The following is a 15,069-nucleotide window of genomic DNA, read 5'->3' on the forward strand; positions in this document are numbered from 1 at the left end:
AAGCTTAAACCCCAACAAATTCCTCGGTCTTCTTATATGGCATCTTGGAATGGTTCCAAACCTATAACAGAGAGTGAGGGCAACCATATCTTGCAGCAAACCTTGTACAATTTTTGTTCTCTCTTTGGAAACAGTTTTGCCAAGATTCTACTACAGCAGCCATTAGGCAGAGTACACAATCCGCTGGTCTACGTTCGTCCCCAAAGTCACACATTTCATGACTCCATCGATAGGAATGACCCTTGCCTAGCACCTGTCTTCTCTTCATCCACACTCAACAGGGCTGAAAGAACATTTGTGGTGGCTTTTTCAAAATTCCATGGTGTTCATTAGTAAGTGCTAGCGACCACCCAGCTATTCCTAAGGTTTGGTCTGATTGTCTCAAGCGGCAATTCACTGCCTTGATCCAGAAAATCTTTTTTTCCCAGAAATTCAATCAAACGTTACGTTCTGTTGGAAGACGTAATATAGGTCTCCAATTCTTTATTTCTTCCATTGCATTGAAGCATACAATAAATCAAAAGAAGTCAGGATAAAAAAATGATGAAAAAAAAGCTGAAAAGTTAAAATAAAAAGTGAAATTCTGGCTTAAAACTGGTCTCCAGAAAACATAGATAATAAAAATGATCAAGCCTAGGAAATGATTGTCACTGCCTGCTTGATGCGGAAAATAAGAGCCAAAGAAGACGGGTGCCGTGGCTGAAATTATCCTTCGTCAGAATTGGTGAAGTTCTCTATTTTTGTCAAACAAGCAAACACAGGGGAAAGCGCGAACGCAGTCCCCCACTACCATAAATTATGCAGTCGAGTTTCCCACATTTGAGGAAATCGCAGAGGTCAACTGGTACGGAGTGCAATGAACCAGCCTCACTCTGGGAGAGCCACCTTAGGGATCATGGCTATTGCTCCCCTGCCAGGTAAGTATGACATGACGGGTACATTCAAAGGCACGCCCGCTGGGAAGCCTTTCCTTTAGGCTGTGGTGAAATAATAAAGCAAGTTAAAAAAAAAAAAAGCAAATAAATAATCCAAATGATAGAAGGCTACAAAAGATTACCAAACCTCGTGGCTGATCGTTGTTTTCCTTAGCTACCAGTAATTTTAGTGCCTTCAGGTGGTTAGGTGTGAATAATTGAGCTGGATTCAGGGTGCGAAGGAGCAATTTGCATAAAGGCAAATGCTAGGCCAATGAGCCGAAGGATGGGAATTCGTAGCATGTAGTGAGAATAGTGTGCTGCCGGAAACAAGTGAATTCAGTGGGAGAGAAAGGTAAAAGGGAAATGCTAAGAAGCCAGCGGAAGGAATGGTGCAACAGAGCTCAGGAAGAAACAGGAGTCACGTAAGACACGCCCTAGACATGGGGCGCCATAAACTTTTATTAAACCAATCTTTCAGTCTCCTTAGAACCTGTCAAAAATTGCCAATGCTGACTGTATTTCAAGTCATCATGGCGGGGTATTGGGTAAAGTTTTCAATTAGCAATAATCACGCCTCGGATTGACCTCATGGGCTACGATACTGCCACTGCGCAAAGCTAGCTGTTCAAGTGGGCCAGCTTTTAAGAGCTACCACGTAAGGACACTTTAAGACAGCGGTGAGAAAAAGTTCATGACCATAAGCCATTGCAAAGGATTATGGGAGGCAATATTCTAATTAGGCCCGCTTCCTCCTACAGGGAAGCTTAAACCCCAACAAATTCCTCGGTCTTCTTATATGGCATCTTGGAATGGTTCCAAACCTATAACAGAGAGTGAGGGCAACCATATCTTGCAGCAAACCTTGTACAATTTTTTTTCTCTCTTTGGAAACAGTTTTGCCAAGATTCTACTACAGCAGCCATTAGGCAGAGTACACAATCCGCTGGTCTACGTTCGTCCCCAAAGTCACACATTTCATGACTCCATCGATAGGAATGACCCTTGCCTAGCACCTGTCTTCTCTTCATCCACACTCAACAGGGCTGAAAGAACATTTGTGGTGGCTTTTTCAAAATTCCATGGTGTTCATTAGTAAGTGCTAGCGACCACCCAGCTATTCCTAAGGTTTGGTCTGATTGTCTCAAGCGGCAATTCACTGCCTTCATCCAGAAAATCTTTTTTTCCCAGAAATTCAATCAAACGTTACGTTCTGTTGGAAGACGTAATATAGGTCTCCAATTCTTTATTTCTTCCATTGCATTGAAGCATACAATAAATCAAAAGAAGTCAGGATAAAAAAAATGATGAAAAAAAAGCTGAAAAGTTAAAATAAAAAGTGAAATTCTGGCTTAAAACTGGTCTCCAGAAAACATAGATAATAAAAATGATCAAGCCTAGGAAATGATTGTCACTGCCTGCTTGATGCGGAAAGTAAGAGCCAAAGAAGACGGGTGCCGTGGCTGAAATTATCCTTCGTCAGAATTGGTGAAGTTCTCTATTTTTGTCAAACAAGCAAACACAGGGGAAAGCGCGAACGCAGTCCCCCACTACCATAAATTATGCAGTCGAGTTTCCCACATTTGAGGAAATCGCAGAGGTCAACTGGTACGGAGTGCAATGAACCAGCCTCACTCTGGGAGAGCCACCTTAGGGATCATGGCTATTGCTCCCCTGCCAGGTAAGTATGACATGACTGGTACATTCAAAGGCACGCCCGCTGGGAAGCCTTTCCTTTAGGCTGTGGTGAAATAATAAAGCAAGTTAAAAAAAAAAAAAAGCAAATAAATAATCCAAATGATAGAAGGCTACAAAAGATTACCAAACCTCGTGGCTGATCGTTGTTTTCCTTAGCTACCAGTAATTTTAGTGCCTTCAGGTGGTTAGGTGTGAATAATTGAGCTGGATTCAGGGTGCGAAGGAGCAATTTGCATAAAGGCAAATGCTAGGCCAATGAGCCGAAGGATGGGAATTCGTAGCATGTAGTGAGAATAGTGTGCTGCCGGAAACAAGTGAATTCAGTGGGAGAGAAAGGTAAAAGGGAAATGCTAAGAAGCCAGCGGAAGGAATGGTGCAACAGAGCTCAGGAAGAAACAGGAGTCACGTAAGACACGCCCTAGACATGGGGCGCCATAAACTTTTATTAAACCAATCTTTCAGTCTCCTTAGAACCTGTCAAAAATTGCCAATGCTGACTGTATTTCAAGTCATCATGGCGGGGTATTGGGTAAAGTTTTCAATTAGCAATAATCACGCCTCGGATTGACCTCATGGGCTACGATACTGCCACTGCGCAAAGCTAGCTGTTCAAGTGGGCCAGCTTTTAAGAGCTACCACGTAAGGACACTTTAAGACAGCGGTGAGAAAAAGTTCATGACCATAAGCCATTGCAAAGGATTATGGGAGGCAATATTCTAATTAGGCCCGCTTCCTCCTACAGGGAAGCTTAAACCCCAACAAATTCCTCGGTCTTCTTATATGGCATCTTGGAATGGTTCCAAACCTATAACAGAGAGTGAGGGCAACCATATCTTGCAGCAAACCTTGTACAATTTTTTTTCTCTCTTTGGAAACAGTTTTGCCAAGATTCTACTACAGCAGCCATTAGGCAGAGTACACAATCCGCTGGTCTACGTTCGTCCCCAAAGTCACACATTTCATGACTCCATCGATAGGAATGACCCTTGCCTAGCACCTGTCTTCTCTTCATCCACACTCAACAGGGCTGAAAGAACATTTGTGGTGGCTTTTTCAAAATTCCATGGTGTTCATTAGTAAGTGCTAGCGACCACCCAGCTATTCCTAAGGTTTGGTCTGATTGTCTCAAGCGGCAATTCACTGCCTTCATCCAGAAAATCTTTTTTTCCCAGAAATTCAATCAAACGTTACGTTCTGTTGGAAGACGTAATATAGGTCTCCAATTCTTTATTTCTTCCATTGCATTGAAGCATACAATAAATCAAAAGAAGTCAGGATAAAAAAATGATGAAAAAAAAGCTGAAAAGTTAAAATAAAAAGTGAAATTCTGGCTTAAAACTGGTCTCCAGAAAACATAGATAATAAAAATGATCAAGCATAGGAAATGATTGTCACTGCCTGCTTGATGCGGAAAGTAAGAGCCAAAGAAGACGGGTGCCGTGGCTGAAATTATCCTTCGTCAGAATTGGTGAAGTTCTCTATTTTTGTCAAACAAGCAAACACAGGGGAAAGCGCGAACGCAGTCCCCCACTACCATAAATTATGCAGTCGAGTTTCCCACATTTGAGGAAATCGCAGAGGTCAACTGGTACGGAGTGCAATGAACCAGCCTCACTCTGGGAGAGCCACCTTAGGGATCATGGCTATTGCTCCCCTGCCAGGTAAGTATGACATGACGGGTACATTCAAAGGCACGCCCGCTGGGAAGCCTTTCCTTTAGGCTGTGGTGAAATAATAAAGCAAGTAAAAAAAAAAAAAAGCAAATAAATAATCCAAATGATAGAAGGCTACAAAAGATTACCAAACCTCGTGGCTGATCGTTGTTTTCCTTAGCTACCAGTAATTTTAGTGCCTTCAGGTGGTTAGGTGTGAATAATTGAGCTGGATTCAGGGTGCGAAGGAGCAATTTGCATAAAGGCAAATGCTAGGCCAATGAGCCGAAGGATGGGAATTCGTAGCATGTAGTGAGAATAGTGTGCTGCCGGAAACAAGTGAATTCAGTGGGAGAGAAAGGTAAAAGGGAAATGCTAAGAAGCCAGCGGAAGGAATGGTGCAACAGAGCTCAGGAAGAAACGGGAGTCACGTAAGACACGCCCTAGACATGGGGCGCCATAAACTTTTATTAAACCAATCTTTCAGTCTCCTTAGAGCCTGTCAAAAATTGCCAATGCTGACTGTATTTCAAGTCATCATGGCGGGGTATTGGGTAAAGTTTTCAATTAGCAATAATCACGCCTCGGATTGACCTCATGGGCTACGATACTGCCACTGCGCAAAGCTAGCTGTTCAAGTGGGCCAGCTTTTAAGAGCTACCACGTAAGGACACTTTAAGACAGCGGTGAGAAAAAGTTCATGACCATAAGCCATTGCAAAGGATTATGGGAGGCAATATTCTAATTAGGCCCGCTTCCTCCTACAGGGAAGCTTAAACCCCAACAAATTCCTCGGTCTTCTTATATGGCATCTTGGAATGGTTCCAAACCTATAACAGAGAGTGAGGGCAACCATATCTTGCAGCAAACCTTGTACAATTTTTTTTCTCTCTTTGGAAACAGTTTTGCCAAGATTCTACTACAGCAGCCATTAGGCAGAGTACACAATCCGCTGGTCTACGTTCGTCCCCAAAGTCACACATTTCATGACTCCATCGATAGGAATGACCCTTGCCTAGCACCTGTCTTCTCTTCATCCACACTCAACAGGGCTGAAAGAACATTTGTGGTGGCTTTTTCAAAATTCCATGGTGTTCATTAGTAAGTGCTAGCGACCACCCAGCTATTCCTAAGGTTTGGTCTGATTGTCTCAAGCGGCAATTCACTGCCTTGATCCAGAAAATCTTTTTTTTCCCAGAAATTCAATCAAACGTTACGTTCTGTTGGAAGACGTAATATAGGTCTCCAATTCTTTATTTCTTCCATTGCATTGAAGCATACAATAAATCAAAAGAAGTCAGGATAAAAAAATGATGAAAAAAAAGCTGAAAAGTTAAAATAAAAAGTGAAATTCTGGCTTAAAACTGGTCTCCAGAAAACATAGATAATAAAAATGATCAAGCCTAGGAAATGATTGTCGCTGCCTGCTTGATGCGGAAAGTAAGAGCCAAAGAAGACGGGTGCCGTGGCTGAAATTATCCTTCGTCAGAATTGGTGAAGTTCTCTATTTTTGTCAAACAAGCAAACACAGGGGAAAGCGTGAACGCAGTCCCCCACTACCATAAATTATGCAGTCGAGTTTCCCACATTTGAGGAAATCGCAGAAGTCAACTGGTACGGAGTGCAATGAACCAGCCTCACTCTGGGAGAGCCACCTTAGGGATCATGGCTATTGCTCCCCTGCCAGGTAAGTATGACATGACGGGTACATTCAAAGGCACGCCCGCTGGGAAGCCTTTCCTTTAGGCTGTGGTGAAATAATAAAGCAAGTTTAAAAAAAAAAAAAAGCAAATAAATAATCCAAATGATAGAAGGCTACAAAAGATTACCAAACCTCGTGGCTGATCGTTGTTTTCCTTAGCTACCAGTAATTTTAGTGCCTTCAGGTGGTTAGGTGTGAATAATTGAGCTGGATTCAGGGTGCGAAGGAGCAATTTGCATAAAGGCAAATGCTAGGCCAATGAGCCGAAGGATGGGAATTCGTAGCATGTAGTGAGAATAGTGTGCTGCCGGAAACAAGTGAATTCAGTCGGAGAGAAAGGTAAAAGGGAAATGCTAAGAAGCCAGCGGAAGGAATGGTGCAACAGAGCTCAGGAAGAAACAGGAGTCACGTAAGACACGCCCTAGACATGGGGCGCCATAAACTTTTATTAAACCAATCTTTCAGTCTCCTTAGAACCTGTCAAAAATTGCCAATGCTGACTGTATTTCAAGTCATCATGGCGGGGTATTGGATAAAGTTTTCAATTAGCAATAATCACGCCTCGGATTGACCTCATGGGCTACGATACTGCCACTGCGCAAAGCTAGCTGTTCAAGTGGGCCAGCTTTTAAGAGCTACCACGTAAGGACACTTTAAGACAGCGGTGAGAAAAAGTTCATGACCATAAGCCATTGCAAAGGATTATGGGAGGCAATATTCTAATTAGGCCCGCTTCCTCCTACAGGGAAGCTTAAACCCCAACAAATTCCTCGGTCTTCTTATATTGCATCTTGGAATGGTTCCAAACCTATAACAGAGAGTGAGGGCAACCATATCTTGCAGCAAACCTTGTACAATTTTTTTTCTCTCTTTGGAAACAGTTTTGCCAAGATTCTACTACAGCAGCCATTAGGCAGAGTACACAATCCGCTGGTCTACGTTCGTCCCCAAAGTCACACATTTCATGACTCCATCGATAGGAATGACCCTTGCCTAGCACCTGTCTTCTCTTCATCCACACTCAACAGGGCTGAAAGAACATTTGTGGTGGCTTTTTCAAAATTCCATGGTGTTCATTAGTAAGTGCTAGCGACCACCCAGCTATTCCTAAGGTTTGGTCTGATTGTCTCAAGCGGCAATTCACTGCCTTGATCCAGAAAATCTTTTTTTTCCCAGAAATTCAATCAAACGTTACGTTCTGTTGGAAGACGTAATATAGGTCTCCAATTCTTTATTTCTTCCATTGCATTGAAGCATACAATAAATCAAAAGAAGTCAGGATAAAAAAATGATGAAAAAAAAGCTGAAAAGTTAAAATAAAAAGTGAAATTCTGGCTTAAAACTGGTCTCCAGAAAACATAGATAATAAAAATGATCAAGCCTAGGAAATGATTGTCGCTGCCTGCTTGATGCGGAAAGTAAGAGCCAAAGAAGACGGGTGCCGTTGCTGAAATTATCCTTCGTCAGAATTGGTGAAGTTCTCTATTTTTGTCAAACAAGCAAACACAGGGGAAAGCGCGAACGCAGTCCCCCACTACCATAAATTATGCAGTCGATTTTCCCACATTTGAGGAAATCGCAGAGGTCAACTGGTACGGAGTGCAATGAACCAGCCTCACTCTGGGAGAACCACCTTAGGGATCATGGCTATTGCTCCCCTGCCAGGTAAGTATGACATGACGTGTACATTCAAAGGCACGCCCGCTGGGAAGCCTTTCCTTTAGGCTGTGGTGAAATAATAAAGCAAGTTAAAAAAAAAAAAAGCAAATAAATAATCCAAATGATAGAAGGCTACAAAAGATTACCAAACCTCGTGGCTGATCGTTGTTTTCCTTAGCTACCAGTAATTTTAGTGCCTTCAGGTGGTTAGGTGTGAATAATTGAGCTGGATTCAGGGTGCGAAGGAGCAATTTGCATAAAGGCAAATGCTAGGCCAATGAGCCGAAGGATGGGAATTCGTAGCATGTAGTGAGAATAGTGTGCTGCCGGAAACAAGTGAATTCAGTGGGAGAGAAAGGTAAAAGGGAAATGCTAAGAAGCCAGCGGAAGGAATGGTGCAACAGAGCTCAGGAAGAAACGGGAGTCACGTAAGACACGCCCTAGACATGGGGCGCCATAAACTTTTATTAAACCAATCTTTCAGTCTCCTTAGAGCCTGTCAAAAATTGCCAATGCTGACTGTATTTCAAGTCATCATGGCGGGGTATTGGGTAAAGTTTTCAATTAGCAATAATCACGCCTCGGATTGACCTCATGGGCTACGATACTGCCACTGCGCAAAGCTAGCTGTTCAAGTGGGCCAGCTTTTAAGAGCTACCACGTAAGGACACTTTAAGACAGCGGTGAGAAATAGTTCATGACCATAAGCCATTGCAAAGGATTATGGGAGGCAATATTCTAATTAGGCCCGCTTCCTCCTACAGAGAAGCTTAAACCCCAACAAATTCCTCGGTCTTCTTATATGGCATCTTGGAATGGTTCCAAACCTATAACAGAGAGTGAGGGCAACCATATCTTGCAGCAAACCTTGTACAATTTTTTTTCTCTCTTTGGAAACAGTTTTGCCAAGATTCTACTACAGCAGCCATTAGGCAGAGTACACAATCCGCTGGTCTACGTTCGTCCCCAAAGTCAAACATTTCATGACTCCATCGATAGGAATGACCCTTGCCTAGCACCTGTCTTCTCTTCATCCACACTCAACAGGGCTGAAAGAACATTTGTGGTGGCTTTTTCAAAATTCCATGGTGTTCATTAGTAAGTGCTAGCGACCACCCAGCTATTCCTAAGGTTTGGTCTGATTGTCTCAAGCGGCAATTCACTGCCTTGATCCAGAAAATCTTTTTTTCCCAGAAATTCAATCAAACGTTACGTTCTGTTGGAAGACGTAATATAGGTCTCCAATTCTTTATTTCTTCCATTGCATTGAAGCATACAATAAATCAAAAGAAGTCAGGATAAAAAAATGATGAAAAAAAAGCTGAAAAGTTAAAATAAAAAGTGAAATTCTGGCTTAAAACTGGTCTCCAGAAAACATAGATAATAAAAATGATCAAGCCTAGGAAATGATTGTCGCTGCCTGCTTGATGCGGAAAGTAAGAGCCAAAGAAGACGGGTGCCGTGGCTGAAATTATCCTTCGTCAGAATTGGTGAAGTTCTCTATTTTTGTCAAACAAGCAAACACAGGGGAAAGCGCGAACGCAGTCCCCCACTACCATAAATTATGCAGTCGAGTTTCCCACATTTGAGGAAATCGCAGAGGTCAACTGGTACGGAGTGCAATGAACCAGCCTCACTCTGGGAGAGCCACCTTAGGGATCATGGCTATTGCTCCCCTGCCAGGTAAGTATGACATGACAGGTACATTCAAAGGCACGCCCGCTGGGAAGCCTTTCCTTTAGGCTGTGGTGAAATAATAAAGCAAGTTTAAAAAAAAAAAAAAAGCAAATAAATAATCCAAATGATAGAAGGCTACAAAAGATTACCAAACCTCGTGGCTGATCGTTGTTTTCCTTAGCTACCAGTAATTTTAGTGCCTTCAGGTGGTTAGGTGTGAATAATTGAGCTGGATTCAGGGTGCGAAGGAGCAATTTGCATAAAGGCAAATGCTAGGCCAATGAGCCGAAGGATGGGAATTCGTAGCATGTAGTGAGAATAGTGTGCTGCCGGAAACAAGTGAATTCAGTGGGAGAGAAAGGTAAAAGGGAAATGCTAAGAAGCCAGCGGAAGGAATGGTGCAACAGAGCTCAGGAAGAAACAGGAGTCACGTAAGACACGCCCTAGACATGGGGCGCCATAAACTTTTATTAAACCAATCTTTCAGTCTCCTTAGAACCTGTCAAAAATTGCCAATGCTGACTGTATTTCAAGTCATCATGGCGGGGTATTGGGTAAAGTTTTCAATTAGCAATAATCACGCCTCGGATTGACCTCATGGGCTACGATACTGCCACTGCGCAAAGCTAGCTGTTCAAGTGGGCCAGCTTTTAAGAGCTACCACGTAAGGACACTTTAAGACAGCGGTGAGAAAAAGTTCATGACCATAAGCCATTGCAAAGGATTATGGGAGGCAATATTCTAATTAGGCCCGCTTCCTCCTACAGGGAAGCTTAAACCCCAACAAATTCCTCGGTCTTCTTATATGGCATCTTGGAATGGTTCCAAACCTATAACAGAGAGTGAGGGCAACCATATCTTGCAGCAAACCTTGTACAATTTTTTTTCTCTCTTTGGAAACAGTTTTGCCAAGATTCTACTACAGCAGCCATTAGGCAGAGTACACAATCCGCTGGTCTACGTTCGTCCCCAAAGTCACACATTTCATGACTCCATCGATAGGAATGACCCTTGCCTAGCACCTGTCTTCTCTTCATCCACACTCAACAGGGCTGAAAGAACATTTGTGGTGGCTTTTTCAAAATTCCATGGTGTTCATTAGTAAGTGCTAGCGACCACCCAGCTATTCCTAAGGTTTGGTCTGATTGTCTCAAGCGGCAATTCACTGCCTTCATCCAGAAAATCTTTTTTTCCCAGAAATTCAATCAAACGTTACGTTCTGTTGGAAGACGTAATATAGGTCTCCAATTCTTTATTTCTTCCATTGCATTGAAGCATACAATAAATCAAAAGAAGTCAGGATAAAAAAAATGATGAAAAAAAAGCTGAAAAGTTAAAATAAAAAGTGAAATTCTGGCTTAAAACTGGTCTCCAGAAAACATAGATAATAAAAATGATCAAGCCTAGGAAATGATTGTCACTGCCTGCTTGATGCGGAAAGTAAGAGCCAAAGAAGACGGGTGCCGTGGCTGAAATTATCCTTCGTCAGAATTGGTGAAGTTCTCTATTTTTGTCAAACAAGCAAACACAGGGGAAAGCGCGAACGCAGTCCCCCACTACCATAAATTATGCAGTCGAGTTTCCCACATTTGAGGAAATCGCAGAGGTCAACTGGTACGGAGTGCAATGAACCAGCCTCACTCTGGGAGAGCCACCTTAGGGATCATGGCTATTGCTCCCCTGCCAGGTAAGTATGACATGACTGGTACATTCAAAGGCACGCCCGCTGGGAAGCCTTTCCTTTAGGCTGTGGTGAAATAATAAAGCAAGTTAAAAAAAAAAAAAAGCAAATAAATAATCCAAATGATAGAAGGCTACAAAAGATTACCAAACCTCGTGGCTGATCGTTGTTTTCCTTAGCTACCAGTAATTTTAGTGCCTTCAGGTGGTTAGGTGTGAATAATTGAGCTGGATTCAGGGTGCGAAGGAGCAATTTGCATAAAGGCAAATGCTAGGCCAATGAGCCGAAGGATGGGAATTCGTAGCATGTAGTGAGAATAGTGTGCTGCCGGAAACAAGTGAATTCAGTGGGAGAGAAAGGTAAAAGGGAAATGCTAAGAAGCCAGCGGAAGGAATGGTGCAACAGAGCTCAGGAAGAAACAGGAGTCACGTAAGACACGCCCTAGACATGGGGCGCCATAAACTTTTATTAAACCAATCTTTCAGTCTCCTTAGAACCTGTCAAAAATTGCCAATGCTGACTGTATTTCAAGTCATCATGGCGGGGTATTGGGTAAAGTTTTCAATTAGCAATAATCACGCCTCGGATTGACCTCATGGGCTACGATACTGCCACTGCGCAAAGCTAGCTGTTCAAGTGGGCCAGCTTTTAAGAGCTACCACGTAAGGACACTTTAAGACAGCGGTGAGAAAAAGTTCATGACCATAAGCCATTGCAAAGGATTATGGGAGGCAATATTCTAATTAGGCCCGCTTCCTCCTACAGGGAAGCTTAAACCCCAACAAATTCCTCGGTCTTCTTATATGGCATCTTGGAATGGTTCCAAACCTATAACAGAGAGTGAGGGCAACCATATCTTGCAGCAAACCTTGTACAATTTTTTTTCTCTCTTTGGAAACAGTTTTGCCAAGATTCTACTACAGCAGCCATTAGGCAGAGTACACAATCCGCTGGTCTACGTTCGTCCCCAAAGTCACACATTTCATGACTCCATCGATAGGAATGACCCTTGCCTAGCACCTGTCTTCTCTTCATCCACACTCAACAGGGCTGAAAGAACATTTGTGGTGGCTTTTTCAAAATTCCATGGTGTTCATTAGTAAGTGCTAGCGACCACCCAGCTATTCCTAAGGTTTGGTCTGATTGTCTCAAGCGGCAATTCACTGCCTTCATCCAGAAAATCTTTTTTTCCCAGAAATTCAATCAAACGTTACGTTCTGTTGGAAGACGTAATATAGGTCTCCAATTCTTTATTTCTTCCATTGCATTGAAGCATACAATAAATCAAAAGAAGTCAGGATAAAAAAATGATGAAAAAAAAGCTGAAAAGTTAAAATAAAAAGTGAAATTCTGGCTTAAAACTGGTCTCCAGAAAACATAGATAATAAAAATGATCAAGCATAGGAAATGATTGTCACTGCCTGCTTGATGCGGAAAGTAAGAGCCAAAGAAGACGGGTGCCGTGGCTGAAATTATCCTTCGTCAGAATTGGTGAAGTTCTCTATTTTTGTCAAACAAGCAAACACAGGGGAAAGCGCGAACGCAGTCCCCCACTACCATAAATTATGCAGTCGAGTTTCCCACATTTGAGGAAATCGCAGAGGTCAACTGGTACGGAGTGCAATGAACCAGCCTCACTCTGGGAGAGCCACCTTAGGGATCATGGCTATTGCTCCCCTGCCAGGTAAGTATGACATGACGGGTACATTCAAAGGCACGCCCGCTGGGAAGCCTTTCCTTTAGGCTGTGGTGAAATAATAAAGCAAGTAAAAAAAAAAAAAAGCAAATAAATAATCCAAATGATAGAAGGCTACAAAAGATTACCAAACCTCGTGGCTGATCGTTGTTTTCCTTAGCTACCAGTAATTTTAGTGCCTTCAGGTGGTTAGGTGTGAATAATTGAGCTGGATTCAGGGTGCGAAGGAGCAATTTGCATAAAGGCAAATGCTAGGCCAATGAGCCGAAGGATGGGAATTCGTAGCATGTAGTGAGAATAGTGTGCTGCCGGAAACAAGTGAATTCAGTGGGAGAGAAAGGTAAAAGGGAAATGCTAAGAAGCCAGCGGAAGGAATGGTGCAACAGAGCTCAGGAAGAAACGGGAGTCACGTAAGACACGCCCTAGACATGGGGCGCCATAAACTTTTATTAAACCAATCTTTCAGTCTCCTTAGAGCCTGTCAAAAATTGCCAATGCTGACTGTATTTCAAGTCATCATGGCGGGGTATTGGGTAAAGTTTTCAATTAGCAATAATCACGCCTCGGATTGACCTCATGGGCTACGATACTGCCACTGCGCAAAGCTAGCTGTTCAAGTGGGCCAGCTTTTAAGAGCTACCACGTAAGGACACTTTAAGACAGCGGTGAGAAAAAGTTCATGACCATAAGCCATTGCAAAGGATTATGGGAGGCAATATTCTAATTAGGCCCGCTTCCTCCTACAGGGAAGCTTAAACCCCAACAAATTCCTCGGTCTTCTTATATGGCATCTTGGAATGGTTCCAAACCTATAACAGAGAGTGAGGGCAACCATATCTTGCAGCAAACCTTGTACAATTTTTTTTCTCTCTTTGGAAACAGTTTTGCCAAGATTCTACTACAGCAGCCATTAGGCAGAGTACACAATCCGCTGGTCTACGTTCGTCCCCAAAGTCACACATTTCATGACTCCATCGATAGGAATGACCCTTGCCTAGCACCTGTCTTCTCTTCATCCACACTCAACAGGGCTGAAAGAACATTTGTGGTGGCTTTTTCAAAATTCCATGGTGTTCATTAGTAAGTGCTAGCGACCACCCAGCTATTCCTAAGGTTTGGTCTGATTGTCTCAAGCGGCAATTCACTGCCTTGATCCAGAAAATCTTTTTTTTCCCAGAAATTCAATCAAACGTTACGTTCTGTTGGAAGACGTAATATAGGTCTCCAATTCTTTATTTCTTCCATTGCATTGAAGCATACAATAAATCAAAAGAAGTCAGGATAAAAAAATGATGAAAAAAAAGCTGAAAAGTTAAAATAAAAAGTGAAATTCTGGCTTAAAACTGGTCTCCAGAAAACATAGATAATAAAAATGATCAAGCCTAGGAAATGATTGTCGCTGCCTGCTTGATGCGGAAAGTAAGAGCCAAAGAAGACGGGTGCCGTGGCTGAAATTATCCTTCGTCAGAATTGGTGAAGTTCTCTATTTTTGTCAAACAAGCAAACACAGGGGAAAGCGTGAACGCAGTCCCCCACTACCATAAATTATGCAGTCGAGTTTCCCACATTTGAGGAAATCGCAGAAGTCAACTGGTACGGAGTGCAATGAACCAGCCTCACTCTGGGAGAGCCACCTTAGGGATCATGGCTATTGCTCCCCTGCCAGGTAAGTATGACATGACGGGTACATTCAAAGGCACGCCCGCTGGGAAGCCTTTCCTTTAGGCTGTGGTGAAATAATAAAGCAAGTTTAAAAAAAAAAAAAAGCAAATAAATAATCCAAATGATAGAAGGCTACAAAAGATTACCAAACCTCGTGGCTGATCGTTGTTTTCCTTAGCTACCAGTAATTTTAGTGCCTTCAGGTGGTTAGGTGTGAATAATTGAGCTGGATTCAGGGTGCGAAGGAGCAATTTGCATAAAGGCAAATGCTAGGCCAATGAGCCGAAGGATGGGAATTCGTAGCATGTAGTGAGAATAGTGTGCTGCCGGAAACAAGTGAATTCAGTCGGAGAGAAAGGTAAAAGGGAAATGCTAAGAAGCCAGCGGAAGGAATGGTGCAACAGAGCTCAGGAAGAAACAGGAGTCACGTAAGACACGCCCTAGACATGGGGCGCCATAAACTTTTATTAAACCAATCTTTCAGTCTCCTTAGAACCTGTCAAAAATTGCCAATGCTGACTGTATTTCAAGTCATCATGGCGGGGTATTGGATAAAGTTTTCAATTAGCAATAATCACGCCTCGGATTGACCTCATGGGCTACGATACTGCCACTGCGCAAAGCTAGCTGTTCAAGTGGGCCAGCTTTTAAGAGCTACCACGTAAGGACACTTTAAGACAGCGGTGAGAAAAAGTTCATGACCATAAGCCATTGCAAAGGATTATGGG

General features: G+C 42.8%; 18 non-coding genes across 18 annotated transcripts; all 18 read right to left on the reverse strand.

Annotated features, from left to right (window-relative positions):
- Positions 1-758: 758 nt before the first annotated feature.
- LOC134589857 (U1 spliceosomal RNA) lies at positions 759-925 on the reverse strand. Its single transcript, XR_010086868.1, has one exon. It is a non-coding gene; the product is annotated as a U1 spliceosomal RNA (small nuclear RNA).
- A 470-nt stretch (positions 926-1,395) lies between these two features.
- On the reverse strand, positions 1,396-1,536 carry LOC134593396 (U4 spliceosomal RNA). The gene has a single exon (XR_010089884.1). It is a non-coding gene; the product is annotated as a U4 spliceosomal RNA (small nuclear RNA).
- A 900-nt stretch (positions 1,537-2,436) lies between these two features.
- On the reverse strand, positions 2,437-2,603 carry LOC134589858 (U1 spliceosomal RNA). Its single transcript, XR_010086869.1, has one exon. It is a non-coding gene; the product is annotated as a U1 spliceosomal RNA (small nuclear RNA).
- A 471-nt stretch (positions 2,604-3,074) lies between these two features.
- On the reverse strand, positions 3,075-3,215 carry LOC134593397 (U4 spliceosomal RNA). The gene has a single exon (XR_010089885.1). It is a non-coding gene; the product is annotated as a U4 spliceosomal RNA (small nuclear RNA).
- An 899-nt stretch (positions 3,216-4,114) lies between these two features.
- Positions 4,115-4,281, reverse strand: LOC134589859 (U1 spliceosomal RNA). The gene has a single exon (XR_010086870.1). It is a non-coding gene; the product is annotated as a U1 spliceosomal RNA (small nuclear RNA).
- A 470-nt stretch (positions 4,282-4,751) lies between these two features.
- On the reverse strand, positions 4,752-4,892 carry LOC134592231 (U4 spliceosomal RNA). The gene has a single exon (XR_010088887.1). It is a non-coding gene; the product is annotated as a U4 spliceosomal RNA (small nuclear RNA).
- Positions 4,893-5,792: 900 nt separating this feature from the next.
- On the reverse strand, positions 5,793-5,959 carry LOC134591059 (U1 spliceosomal RNA). The gene has a single exon (XR_010087893.1). It is a non-coding gene; the product is annotated as a U1 spliceosomal RNA (small nuclear RNA).
- A 472-nt stretch (positions 5,960-6,431) lies between these two features.
- On the reverse strand, positions 6,432-6,572 carry LOC134593474 (U4 spliceosomal RNA). The gene has a single exon (XR_010089951.1). It is a non-coding gene; the product is annotated as a U4 spliceosomal RNA (small nuclear RNA).
- A 900-nt stretch (positions 6,573-7,472) lies between these two features.
- On the reverse strand, positions 7,473-7,639 carry LOC134590527 (U1 spliceosomal RNA). Its single transcript, XR_010087437.1, has one exon. It is a non-coding gene; the product is annotated as a U1 spliceosomal RNA (small nuclear RNA).
- Positions 7,640-8,109: 470 nt separating this feature from the next.
- On the reverse strand, positions 8,110-8,250 carry LOC134592233 (U4 spliceosomal RNA). Its single transcript, XR_010088888.1, has one exon. It is a non-coding gene; the product is annotated as a U4 spliceosomal RNA (small nuclear RNA).
- An 899-nt stretch (positions 8,251-9,149) lies between these two features.
- On the reverse strand, positions 9,150-9,316 carry LOC134589860 (U1 spliceosomal RNA). The gene has a single exon (XR_010086871.1). It is a non-coding gene; the product is annotated as a U1 spliceosomal RNA (small nuclear RNA).
- Positions 9,317-9,789: 473 nt separating this feature from the next.
- On the reverse strand, positions 9,790-9,930 carry LOC134593399 (U4 spliceosomal RNA). The gene has a single exon (XR_010089886.1). It is a non-coding gene; the product is annotated as a U4 spliceosomal RNA (small nuclear RNA).
- Positions 9,931-10,830: 900 nt separating this feature from the next.
- Positions 10,831-10,997, reverse strand: LOC134589861 (U1 spliceosomal RNA). Its single transcript, XR_010086872.1, has one exon. It is a non-coding gene; the product is annotated as a U1 spliceosomal RNA (small nuclear RNA).
- A 471-nt stretch (positions 10,998-11,468) lies between these two features.
- LOC134593400 (U4 spliceosomal RNA) lies at positions 11,469-11,609 on the reverse strand. Its single transcript, XR_010089887.1, has one exon. It is a non-coding gene; the product is annotated as a U4 spliceosomal RNA (small nuclear RNA).
- An 899-nt stretch (positions 11,610-12,508) lies between these two features.
- On the reverse strand, positions 12,509-12,675 carry LOC134589862 (U1 spliceosomal RNA). The gene has a single exon (XR_010086873.1). It is a non-coding gene; the product is annotated as a U1 spliceosomal RNA (small nuclear RNA).
- A 470-nt stretch (positions 12,676-13,145) lies between these two features.
- On the reverse strand, positions 13,146-13,286 carry LOC134592234 (U4 spliceosomal RNA). The gene has a single exon (XR_010088889.1). It is a non-coding gene; the product is annotated as a U4 spliceosomal RNA (small nuclear RNA).
- A 900-nt stretch (positions 13,287-14,186) lies between these two features.
- Positions 14,187-14,353, reverse strand: LOC134591061 (U1 spliceosomal RNA). Its single transcript, XR_010087894.1, has one exon. It is a non-coding gene; the product is annotated as a U1 spliceosomal RNA (small nuclear RNA).
- A 472-nt stretch (positions 14,354-14,825) lies between these two features.
- On the reverse strand, positions 14,826-14,966 carry LOC134593475 (U4 spliceosomal RNA). The gene has a single exon (XR_010089952.1). It is a non-coding gene; the product is annotated as a U4 spliceosomal RNA (small nuclear RNA).
- Between the last annotated feature and the right edge of the window lie 103 nt (positions 14,967-15,069).

This window comes from Pelobates fuscus, chromosome 2, assembly GCF_036172605.1.
Source record: "Pelobates fuscus isolate aPelFus1 chromosome 2, aPelFus1.pri, whole genome shotgun sequence".
NCBI lineage: Eukaryota > Metazoa > Chordata > Amphibia > Anura > Pelobatidae > Pelobates > Pelobates fuscus.